Raw genomic sequence first — 12,450 nt, 5'->3', positions numbered from 1 at the left:
TGTGTTGTTTGGGTGGCCGTGCGTGCATGCGCCGGTGTGTGTGTGTGTGTGTGTGTGTGTGGTTGGTTGATGTTTGTGTGGCGTTTCTGTATGACCCTTGTGGGTACTGTTTGCGTGCCGTGGTGGATGGATTGTGGGGCCGGTGGCGGTAGGCGGCGGCGCGCGGTAGCGGAGCGGTTGTGGCCGTTTTTTTGTTTTGTGTTTTGTATTTTGTGCGGCGGCCGACGGTTGGTTTCTCATGTTTCTGGAGACTCTGCTTGCTTTGCGGATGGCGCGTCTTGTTTTTGTGTGTGTGTGTCCTCTGTCTCTGAAAGGGAGACGTTGAGACGTGGAAGTGGCCGGCGGGAATTGGGAAGGCGCGGTGGCGCCTCGGAGACGGCGGCGGCCAGCCACCCGTGGGTGACGTCGTCCGGCTGTTTGTTTGTGTGTGTGTGTGTGTGTGTGTACTGAAGGGGGTGGGGTGTTGATGACGTCGAATGTGATTGTTGGCGAGAGCGGCTGTGGACGGGAGGGTGGGAATTGTGGTGGTTGTTTTAACGGGGCTAGAGAGAGAGGCTGGGCGGCAAGACCGACAAAAGTTTTGCTCGCGACGGAGAGATGTTAGTGGCCCTGAAAAGGGCCGTTTTTGTGTTGCGCGCGTGCGGTGCCGTGCCGCGGCTAAGCGGTTTAGGCGCGCTCGCCGCGGATGCGGCGCGCGAGCTGGATGTCCTTGGGCATGATGGTGACGCGCTTGGCGTGGATTGCGCACAGGTTGGTGTCTTCGAAGAGGCCGACGAGGTAGGCCTCGCTGGCCTCCTGCAGGGCCATGACTGCGGAGCTCTGGAAGCGCAGGTCGGTCTTGAAGTCCTGGGCGATCTCGCGCACTAGGCGCTGGAACGGCAGCTTGCGGATGAGCAGCTCTGTGCTCTTCTGGTAGCGCCTGATTTCTCGCAGGGCGACGGTGCCCGGCCTGTAGCGGTGGGGCTTCTTGACGCCGCCGGTGGCGGGCGCGCTCTTCCTCGCCGCCTTGGTGGCGAGCTGTTTGCGCGGCGCCTTTCCGCCGGTGGACTTGCGGGCCGTTTGCTTTGTGCGGGCCATAGCGGTTAGCGGTGCGTGCGGTAGCGAAGCGTCCGGTGCTGCCTTGACAACGGGCCCGCGCGGGCCCGCGCTGCGCTTATATGCCCTCGGTGCGCGTGGTGGGGGGAGGGCGGGCCAGAGTCTATATAGGGGGGCGGCGCGCGCTCACGGCGCACCGTAGCCGACTCGCTAGCGCCGGGTGAGGAGCTGCCGCTTGTGCTTTTTTTGCTTGAGGAGGAGGAAGAATGACAGGCCGCGGCAAGGGAGGAAAGGGGCTGGGGAAGGGTGGCGCCAAGCGGCACCGCAAGGTGTTGCGCGACAACATCCAGGGCATCACGAAGCCCGCCATCCGCCGCCTGGCTCGCAGGGGCGGCGTGAAGCGCATCTCTGGTCTGATCTACGAGGAGACCCGCGGAGTGCTGAAGGTGTTCCTGGAGAACGTGATCCGCGACGCGGTGACGTACACTGAGCACGCCAAGCGCAAGACTGTGACGGCCATGGACGTGGTGTACGCCCTGAAGAGGCAGGGGCGCACCCTGTACGGTTTCGGCGGTTAGGCAGGCAGCCGGTGTGCTGTGCTGTGGCCTTCCCGCGGCCGTGCCGTTGCCCGTGCTTGGTGGGAGAGACGAAAAACGGCCCTTTTCAGGGCCACCACACTGTTCGGAAATTGAAAAGTGCGAAAGGGTCTGTGTTGCCTGCCTGCCTCTGTGTTTGTTGTTGTTGTGCGCCTCTGTTGCTTTGCGTGCGTGCGTTCCGTTTGGAGATTCGACGTGACGTGTGTGTGTGATGGATGCGGGAGGGCGCGGCTGAGTCCGGTGTGTGCGTGGTTTGTTTGTGGCGCGGGCCGGGACCATCGATCGGATCAGCTGTTTGGTTTGGTTTGTGCTGTGCCTGTGTGTTTGGAGAGCGCGCGCGGCGGCCCCGCGTGTCGTCCGTCGTCGGGCCGTTACGCGCTGTGTGTGTGTCGCGCGCGCTCTTTTAATTATGAACATATTAACAATGATCACATCACATTATTGGTGTATTGATGTCGTTGTCGTTGTTTGGAACGCGACTGTGCGTGCGTGGAGGGGTGCAGAAAAAATGTGTGTGTGTGTTCGGCCACACGGGCTGTGGACAAGATGGCGGACGTGCGCCGGCGCCGGCTGCGAATGAATGACTGTGGACGTTGTTGTAAAGTGCGGCGAGGACGACGGAAACTTTGCTTTGGACGTAGGTTTGTGTGGTGGCCCTGAAAAGGGCCGATTGTTGTGAGGCGAGCCGGCAAGGCAAAGGCGCGTTTGCGTTTGCGTGCAGGGAGCACGCAAGCGCAGCGCCGCGGTCCCTGTTTAGGCCTTCTTCTCGGTCTTCTTTGGCAGCAGGACGGCCTGGATGTTGGGCAGGACACCACCCTGTGCGATGGTGACGCCCGACAAGAGCTTGTTGAGCTCCTCGTCGTTGCGGATGGCGAGCTGCAGGTGGCGCGGGATGATGCGCGTCTTCTTGTTGTCGCGGGCCGCGTTTCCGGCCAGCTCGAGCACCTCAGCCGCGAGGTACTCCATGACGGCGGCGAGGTAGACGGGCGCCCCGGCGCCGACGCGCTCGGCGTAGTTTCCCTTGCGCAGGAGGCGGTGGATTCTGCCGACCGGGAACTGGAGCCCAGCCCTGCTTGAGCGGGACTTTGACTTGCCCTTGACTTTGCCTCCCTTTCCGCGTCCGGACATGGCGTTTGGCTAGTGGCGTAAGCGTGAAACACGTAACCGTAACGGTGCGAGCCGCAGCGAGTCGAGCAGCGGAGTGCGTGCGTGTGCCGGCGGCGGCTGCTGCTCACTCTAATTTCTTCCTCTGTCTTCAGAGGTTGTGTTCTGAGAAGGTTTTTGTCCCATTCGGACATTTCCTTCAATTTTCTGGGGGGTTTGTTGGATGTGCTTGTCTTTTTGTTTGTTCTTTTCTTTAGAGTGCTTGTGGATTCTTTTCTGTCACTTTATTAGTAACGGTCATTTTTTTTTGATATTTATTTTTTTTTTCTCTTTTAGTTATGCGAGGAGTATTGCTTTTGGTCTTTTATACCGGTCTGGTACGTTGTTGTACCGACCAAGTGAGTTTATGAGATCGTTTGGCGATCTTTCCGCGTTGGCGTAGAACTGCTCCGCCAGGGTTCGGAATCTCGTGTTTAATTTTTCGATGTCTGCCGCTATGTGGAGGTCTTCCGTCGGGAAGCGCGGCGGTGTGTGTAGCGCTCTTCTGAGCGCTCTGTTCTGAATCTTTTGTAGCCGTTCTACCGTCGATCTAGCAGCGTAACCCCATACGGGGCACGCATACTCCAATGCGTGCCCCGTATGGGGTTACGCTGCTAGATCGACGGTAGAACGGCTACAAAAGATTCAGAACAGAGCGCTCAGAAGAGCGCTACACACACCGCCGCGCTTCCCGACGGAAGACCTCCACATAGCGGCAGACATCGAAAAATTAAACACGAGATTCCGAACCCTGGCGGAGCAGTTCTACGCCAACGCGGAAAGATCGCCAAACGATCTCATAAACTCACTTGGTCGGTACAACAACGTACCAGACCGGTATAAAAGACCAAAAGCAATACTCCTCGCATAACTAAAAGAGAAAAAAAAAATAAATATCAAAAAAAAAAATGACCGTTACTAATAAAGTGACAGAAAAGAATCCACAAGCACTCTAAAGAAAAGAACAAACAAAAAGACAAGCACATCCAACAAACCCCCCAGAAAATTGAAGGAAATGTCCGAATGGGACAAAAACCTTCTCAGAACACAACCTCTGAAGACAGAGGAAGAAATTAGGGCGGCGGCGGGGTGGGGGTCCCTTTATGGGCTCGGGTGCGGCGGCCGGTTGCGCGCGCGCCCCATTGGTCGGCGGCCGCAACAGGGCGAGCTGGTAAAGGTGCGGTGTTGCGGTAGCGGCGGGTGCCACTGTGTGGGGAGACGCTGACTAGAGCGGAGCGCTTGCTGCTTGTTGTTGTACGTTCGAGATGCCGCCCAAGACTAGCGGGAAGGCCGCCAAGAAGGCCGGCAAGGCGCAGAAGAACATTTCGAAGGGCGACAAGAAGAAGAAGCGCAAGAGGAAGGAGAGCTATGCCATCTACATCTACAAGGTGCTGAAGCAGGTGCACCCCGACACGGGCATCTCGTCGAAGGCGATGAGCATCATGAACAGCTTCGTGAACGACATTTTCGAGCGCATTGCGGCCGAGGCGTCTCGCCTGGCGCACTACAACAAGCGCTCGACCATCACGTCCCGCGAGATCCAGACGGCTGTGCGGCTCTTGCTGCCTGGCGAGCTGGCCAAGCACGCCGTGAGCGAGGGCACGAAGGCGGTGACCAAGTACACGAGCTCCAAGTAAGGAGGGGAGGTTGTTACTTCGGCTCTTGGAAGGAAGGAAGCTCCCTCCGTTGCGAGAGCGGCAAAACGGCCCTTTTCAGGGCCACCAAATTGCCTTTGCGGGAAGAGCGGAATTGTTTGTGTGTGTGTGTGTGTGTGTGTGTGTGTGTGTGTGTGTGTGTGAGAGGGGGGCGGCATAGCTACCCGGTTTGGTTGTGGTTGCGAGGCAGCTGGTGGTGTGGTCTCGAATGTGGTTGTGGTTACTGGGGTACGGCCGCGAGGGTTTGGTTGCCGCCGGTGTGACGTGGAATGCGTGCACGAGTCCTGGCGTGGTTGTTTGTCGACACATAGATAGATAGATAGATAGATAGATAGATAGATAGGAGGTGTTGGTGCTGTCTGTGGCGCTGATTCATTTCTTTGTCTCCGTCTGCCCGGTTAGTCACGTGACTGCAATTGAAAGTCCTCGCGATTGATTGATTGTTGGCTGTCACCGTTACGGCCGTCTGCGGGTGTCTGTTGTCACATCATACATGATGGCGAGGGTGAAATGTTGTGTTGCCGTCGACTATTCCCTTTGCTGTACGGCGCGTTGGTGTGTTGGTTGACGTTTTAAATGGACGTGTCGTACTATCATGCATATCCATTACGATGTCGCCAAGAAATGTACGGGCGGGTGGGGTAGGCGACACGCACGGTTGCCCTTGATTTGTGATGATAGCCGTTTCTTGCAGTTTGACTGATGATTGATTGGACTGTTGTGCGCACGCACGTCATTCAAGGTGCACGTGTGTTCGGTTGAGTACAGTAAGCGTGAGGCTATGGGCGTACACGCGTTTCGTTGGTCTGTGTCCCCCGGTGTGAAATGGCAGGTGTGTCGGTGATGTGATCCGATCCGGCGGCTCTGAGTAACTGTCAATATCGGCGCGATACACCGGCGTCATGGCAACGTGTCGGTGTGAACACCAGTCGCACTGTGGCACCGTCGGCGCCGCGAACGGTGACGAAAGGCTGACCTTTGATCGGTCGAGTGTCGTGTCTGGGCAGAACGTGTGGAATGAGCAAAACTGTTGGGGACGGAAACAATGGTGGAGGAGGGGAACGGAAAGTAATAAAACAAACAAACAAAATGGAGAAGCAATCACCGGAAAACGAAGCAGGGAAAAACGGAGAGGCGCTGTCTATAGCAGCGGAACGTTCCCGTGCATTGCAGCCGCACTGAGAGGCGTTTACGGCGCGGCTGCAAGTGTCGGCCGTGGCGACGGCTGAATTGCATTGCCTTCCCGGATGAAAAAAAAAGCGTTCGCCGACATGGCTCGGAGGAGGAATCTATGAGAATGCCTTGCCCTTGCCTGCCGTTTCGTGTGCCCTCCTGTTGTGTACGCTGTTGTTGTCCGGTGTAGCGAAGGGTGTGTATGTAGGGGTGGGTGGGTGTGTGTGTGTGTGTTTAGAAGGTCGATAGCTGCCGTCACGGCAGTCAAAGGTGTCGCGAAAAAGTGTGTTAGCCGTGGTTGGTTGGTTGGTTTGTGTGTTTTAAAGAGAAGGGACGAGAGAGAGAGAGAGAGTGAAAGTAGGTGGAGAGAGAGTGCGTTGCGTGTTGCCTAACTGCGTCCGCGAATATGGCAGTAGTTGGTGGTGGGCGTGCCCTTGCATGTGGCCCGGAAGGCGTGTCCGTTTCGCGGTAGTGGCACCGCTGCTGGCATATTCGGGAGATGGGAGGGGGCGCGAAAGGAGAAAGGAGACGCGGAGGCTTTAAAGACGGGGAGGGCGCGTGTGGGTGGCTCGCGCTGCGCTCGGCGGTTGTGTTTGTGCAACAAATGTGTTGCCGGGAGGGGACCGTTGTTGTGGTGCGGTTGTAGCCGCAGACGCGGCCGGCAGTGAACGTGAGACGACGGGTGCGGGCCGGGGCGGCGCATGTCGCCGGTGCCATGCCTTTTAAGAGCCGCGCGGTCGGGGGTGTGCGCACCGTGTGTCGTGTTGCGAGACGGCAGCATTTGTGCTGCGTGGCGTGGCGTGGCGTGGCGTGGCGTGGCGTGGCGTGGCGTGGCGTGGCGTGGGGGCGAGGAGAGCGAGCCGCGCGGTGTGCTTGGGCGCCGGAGAATGGCACACTGCGCCTGCCCGTTGAGGAGGCCGATGGCCGTGGTGTGGTGGAAATGGAGCGCGTCGGACGTGCACCAATGGGAAAGAGAAACAAAGCGGCGACAACGAACGAAAGGGGGAGGGAGGCCATTGTGTCACATGCGGCGGTGGGAGGAAAAAGAAAAAACAAAAACAAAACAAAAAAAAAAAACAAGAAACAAAGACGTAAGAAAGAGGAGAAACAACAAGGACAATGAGTCGTGCGTTCGCGAGGGGGGTGCGCGTGTCACTCCGGTACGCGCAGTGCGGGAATAGAGGCAGCGTCGGCACGGAGAAGCAAGCAAGCAAGCAAGCAAGGAAGGAAGGAAGGAAGGAAGGACGCACGCGCGCTGCGGCGTTTGGCGCGGTTTGCGGCTGGCGCCTTTGGTGGCAACGGCCAGGACAAGCAGCGGTGTATGGTGGTGTGCGGGGCGGACAGGGGCGGCGGCGGTGGTGGCCTGGGAGGAGGCGAGGCGAGGCGGCGCCGACGGTGGCGTGTGGTACGGCGAAAACGGGACGGACGGCGGATGTTGGAGAGGCGCCGCGCACGCAGACACATGGAAGGAAGGAACGAACGAACGCAAGGGAACAAATGGAGGGGGCGAATGTGGAGATGCGGGCAGGCGGTGGTGTTTGTGGGCATGTGGTGGGGAGAAGGGCGGGGGCGGGAGGACAGAGGCGAGGCGACTGCTTGCGTGCTCGCCCGCTCGCTCGCGTGTCTTTTGTTTTTGTGTTTGTGTTTCCATCGTTTGGTCGCCTTGGAGCCTGTCGGTCCCGTCCGTGTGTGGCCACGCTTCGGGCGCGTGTATGTTTGTACGTTTCGTTTGTTCGTCTTCTGCAGCAGAGGCGGTGCGCGGCAGTGGGAACGCCTGCCTGGCGGCTGGGACGGCCAGCAAATGCGGTTGGATGGGCGGCCACAGCACCGCACCTGTGCCCAAGGAGGCGACGCTGGCGGCGGGGCCCCCTCGGATGCGGCCGGCTGGGGCTGTGTGCGCTGCCGCCGCCGCCGCCGCTGCTGCTGGTGCAGCAGCAACGACGACGAACAACGAGTAAGCAAGAAGAGGACGAAGCGGATGGCTGGTGGGTGAGTGCATTTAGGCGGTCGACAAGGCAGTGCGTGATGTGGCGTTGTGACGGGGGTTTGCTCACGTGGCCTCGTTGTGTCGATGCGCAGGAAGGTGAGATGCGGGCAGACGCAGACGCGTACAGAGAGACGAGCCCGGTCTGCAGCAGGATGTGGGGCGCGGCGCGCCGAGTGCAGAGCAGCGCGCGCCGCCTGGGCCGGGCTGGGCCCGCCCGGCGGCGGGCCGCGCTGTTGTCGCGGACGTGAGCGCCCCCTGGCGGGTGGTCGGAGGCGGCGCGGTGGACGTGTGTCCGGTTGGCCAGTGCACATTGCGAGTGGCTGGCTGGCGGTCGGCGGCGAGACGGGAGAGGAGGTATGTGTCGCGGGCGCCTTTGCTGCGCTGCGTCGTTGCGTGCCTGGGCGTGCGCCTGTCGACTGTGTGTGACTGTGTTGGGCGTTGTGCCACGTACGTGTGTGCTCGGCCGAAGGCGTCGGAAGAAAAAGAGAGAGAGAGACGGGCGGGGAAAGTGGGTCGGTGTGCGTGCGTCGCCCGTGATGCGATGATGTCGCGTCATGTCTTGTCTTTGCGAAACGGCTGCCGAGAGGTGTGTGGTGGCGAGCGGGAATGTGCGTTTGGTGGTTGCCGGCCGGCCGGCTGTTGTTGGTGGTTCCTCCTGTGGTTGTTTGTGCTGCTTTGATGGCAACGTGGAAGGACGCCGGTTTCCGTGCCTTGCGTGTGGTTGTGTCGACGGTGACTGGTTGGGGGTGTGCGCCGATGCACGTGCCATCATGTTGTCATGTTTGGGTCGTGAGTGTGTTTTTTGGCTGTGTTGTTGTGTACGGGAAGGGGGGGAGAGGCGGCGGCGGCGGGTGATAGTGCGTGCAGTAGTGCCGTTGCGACGGGCGTCGGGTGGAGCCGTGCGTAGTGGCGGTGGCGGAAAGGTGTAGGTTGCGGGAAGCGAGCCCGTCGCGTGTCGTTGTCGTCGTCGTCGTCGTCGTCGTCGACGGGGTCGCGTGCGCTGTGAATCGAGAGTGGCGGGAAAGGAGCAGCGTGCCGCTGTGTCGTGGTCGTTAGCAGAGGCCTGTGCTTGTCCGTTTGTTTTCTGTCGGACGCTTGGTGCGAGTTGTTTGTTTTGTTGCCGCCGCCGCGGTTGTTTTTGTTTGTCGGCTGTGCTGTGTCGGTGGGTCGGCGAGCTGTTTTGCGGTGCGTGAATGTGTTGGTGCAAAAGTGGCGGCGGCGTCATGGCTGCGACCGCGACGAGCCGCGGGCGCGCCATTGATGATGTTGAACACAGAGCGGCTGTGTGCAATGGGAGGCCTTGTGTACGGGTAGCGGTGTTGTCGTACGTGCATCCGGCCCGGTGCGGAAAGCGCCGTTGCGGTTGCGGGGTTGCCTCTGGTCGCGACGTGTGGTGCTCGGCTTTGTGGGTTTTGTGGTGCCCGTTTGGCCGGTGGGTGGTGTTTTTTGTGTGTTTTTGTTTTTGTTTTTTTTTTGTTGTGTGTGTGTGTGTGTGTGTGTGTGTGTGGTCGGTCTCTTTGGCGCTCGGTATATATCTGCCTCCTGCTCGGTCTTGCGGCGGTTTTGTCGACGTCGTCTGTAGTTTTTTTGCGGCTTGCCGACGACCGACCGACCGACCGACCGACCGACCGAACTACGACCTACCTGTGACAGCTACGTGTGGCGCCCGAAGGTGAACGTAACGTGACCTCGGCGCCCTTAGCCTAACCTAAGATGTCCGGCCGTAAGGTAGGTGCGGCCACCTGACGCCTCACGTCCGAACGCTTAACCTAACTTTGACGCCTAACCTAACTTTAACCCTTAACCTAACCCACGTCCAACCAACGTAACCTAACCTAACCCAAGCGACGCCAACCCTAACCTAAGGTGTTGTACAGTGCGAATGTCGAAGGCATGTTATAGTCGTAGGTGGAGAGCACTGCACGCAACAAGCGGCTACACGGGTAGCAGGGGTTGTGTGGCGTGGGCTGGGCGGTTTGTGTTAGGTTAGATGGCCTTGGGCAAGTACAGAAAGGGGGCAACAGCAGCCTCAACGGGTGCGGGGACCAAGCAGCAATCGGTATTGTTTGTCAACTGTCGAAGCTGCGTTGGTACAGTACCGGAACCGCAAGCGCTGACAGAGAAAGCACCGAAGCTCTGCAATCGTTATAAGGTACAGAAAGCTGGCTGACGCCAGGGATAAATTCTGCCGAAATTGTCACAAAGGTACGGACGGTGTTTTAGAAAGGCTCGATTGCATGCAACCGGTGGTGGTGTGTTCGTCGCTGTTTAGTAGTGGTTTTGATCCTGTAGTGAAGTAGAAGTGGGTGGTTCCTGTGAAATATTGTGGGTGGAGGTTACACTCAACAACCGAGCTAGGTTTAATAATAATTGGCTCCTTTGACCGACCTCCCGACGCAGCAGCATTAGTGGCAGAACAACGGAGAGACGGATTTGGAAACACATTTCACATACATTTTCCTCAGCATGTTAGGGTCTTAGGTGGAGATTTCAATGTACCCGATATAGACTGGGACACTCAGATGATGTTCAGGACGGGTGGTTGGGGGACAGAGAGCATCGAGTGACATTATACTGAGTGCACTGTCCGAAAAGTACCTCGAGCAAAATGAACAGAGAACCGACTCGTGGAGATGACATCGTGGACCTACTGATGACAAACAGACCCGAACGTGTTTCGACTCTGTATGTGCAGAACAGGGACGCAGTGATCATAAGGCCGTTGCAGGGAGGACGGTGTATCTGTTTGGCTAGCAAGAGTAATAGAAGGCAGATTTCCAGACGACCTGACAGATGAAAACGCAAATGCCTGTTCCGACACTGACAATGTTGAGTGTTCATGGAGAAAGTGCAAGGCAATGGTAAAAATGCGTTTTTAGACAGGTACGTGCCGAGTGTAGAACTGTGAGGGATGGGAAAAAAAACCCACCGTGGTATACTACTACAACAACAACAACGTTAGGAAACTATTGCGAAAGCAAAGAGAGCTTCACCCAAAGTTTAAAACGCAGCCAAAATCCTCCGAGACAAACGGGAAGCTAAACGATGTCAAAGTGAGCGTAAGGAGGGCTATGCGTGAAGCGTTCAGTGAATTCGAAAGTAGAACAAACCCTATGTACCGACCGACGTTGACAGAAAATGCTAGGACGTTGCGGTCTTGCGTTGAATCGGTAAGTGGCTCGAAACAGCATATCCAGACACTCCGGCATGGCGATGGCATTGAAACAGAGGATGACACGCGTAAAGCTGTGGTGAAATACCTAAGCACCTGTTTCCAAAGCTGTTTCACAGAGGACGGACCGCACTCTGCAGTTCCGTCTTCTAAATGCTCGCACGAACGAGAAACTGGCTGACATCGAAGTAAGTGTCCAAGGAGGAATGGGAAAGTCCGCCGGACCCGACGGGATTACCAATTCGCGATTCCTACACAGGGTACGCGAAACAACCTGCCCCCCTCCTAACAGCCGTGTACCGCAAGTCTCTGGAGAGGAAGGGAGGGTTCCAAATGATTGGAAAAGAGCACAGGTAGTCCCAGTCGTCGAGCAGATGCGCAAAACCATAGACCCATATCTCTGACGTCGATGTGTTGTAGAACATGTTGTTTGCTCGAGTATCATGTCGTTTGTGGAAACTCCAGAGTCTACTATGTAGGAATCAACATGGATTCCGGAAACAGCGATCGTGTGTGAGACCCGGCTCGCTTTATTTGCCCATGAGACCCAGAAAGCTCCCAGGTGGATGCCATTGTCCTTGACGTCCGGAAGGCGTTCGAGACAGCTCCGCACCGTCGCCTGATCAACGACGTAAGAGTCTACAGAATATCAGACCAACTGTGTGGCTGGATTGAAGAGATGTCAGCAGACGGAACACAGCATGTTGTTATCGATGGAGAGACAGACGTCTACAGACGTTAAAGTAACCCCTGGCGTGCCACGGGGGAGTGTTATGGGACCATTGCTTTTTCACAATTCACATCATATAAATGACCTAGTAGATAGTGGCGGACGTTCCATGCGTCGTTTCGCGGATGATGCTGTATGTAGTATACAGAGAGGTTGCAGGACGATCGGCAGCGGATAGGCACCCGGTGCAGGGGGAGTGGCAACTGTCCCCTTAACATAGACAAATGTAATGTATTGCGAATATACAGAAAGAAGGATCCTTTACTGTGTGATTGATTATATGATAGCGGGACAAACACTGGTAGCTGTGACGTCTGTAAAATATGTATCTGGGAGTAGGCGTGCGGAATGATTTGGAAGTGGAATGATGATCAGATAAAAGTAAATTGTTGGTAAGGCGGGTACCAGGTTGAGATGCATTGGGAGAATGCTTAGCAAAAACAAAAAAATGTAGTCCATCAACAAAGGAGGTGGCTTACAGAAACACGCGTTCGACCGACCCATACGTGAGTGTTGCCCACCAGTGTGGGACCCGTAGCAGGTCGGGTTGACGGAGGAAGATAGAGAAAGATCCAACGTTTTCGTCACAGGGGTATGTGGTAACCGTGATAGCGTTACGGAGATGGCTAAGTGGCAGACTCTGCAAGGGAGGCGCCCTGCATCGCGGTGTAGCTTGCTCGCCAGGTTTTTCTCGAGAGGGTGCGTTTCCGGATGAGGTATCGAACATATTGCTTCCCCGTACGTATATACCTCCCGAGGAGATCCCGAATGTAACAGTAGAGAGATTCGAGCGCGCACGGAGGCTTTCAGACAGTCGTTCTTCCCGCGTAACATACGCGACTGGAACGGCAAAGGGTGGTAATGACAGTGGCACGTAAAGTGCCCTCCGCCACACACCGTTGGGTGGCTTGCGGCGTACAAATGTAGGAGGTCGGCTGTCGTGTGTGCTTGAAGGCAGA

This window comes from Schistocerca nitens, unplaced genomic scaffold (assembly GCF_023898315.1).
Source record: "Schistocerca nitens isolate TAMUIC-IGC-003100 unplaced genomic scaffold, iqSchNite1.1 HiC_scaffold_495, whole genome shotgun sequence".
NCBI lineage: Eukaryota > Metazoa > Arthropoda > Insecta > Orthoptera > Acrididae > Schistocerca > Schistocerca nitens.
The sequence above is the reverse complement of the archived record's forward strand: the minus strand, read 5'-3'. Positions refer to the sequence as shown.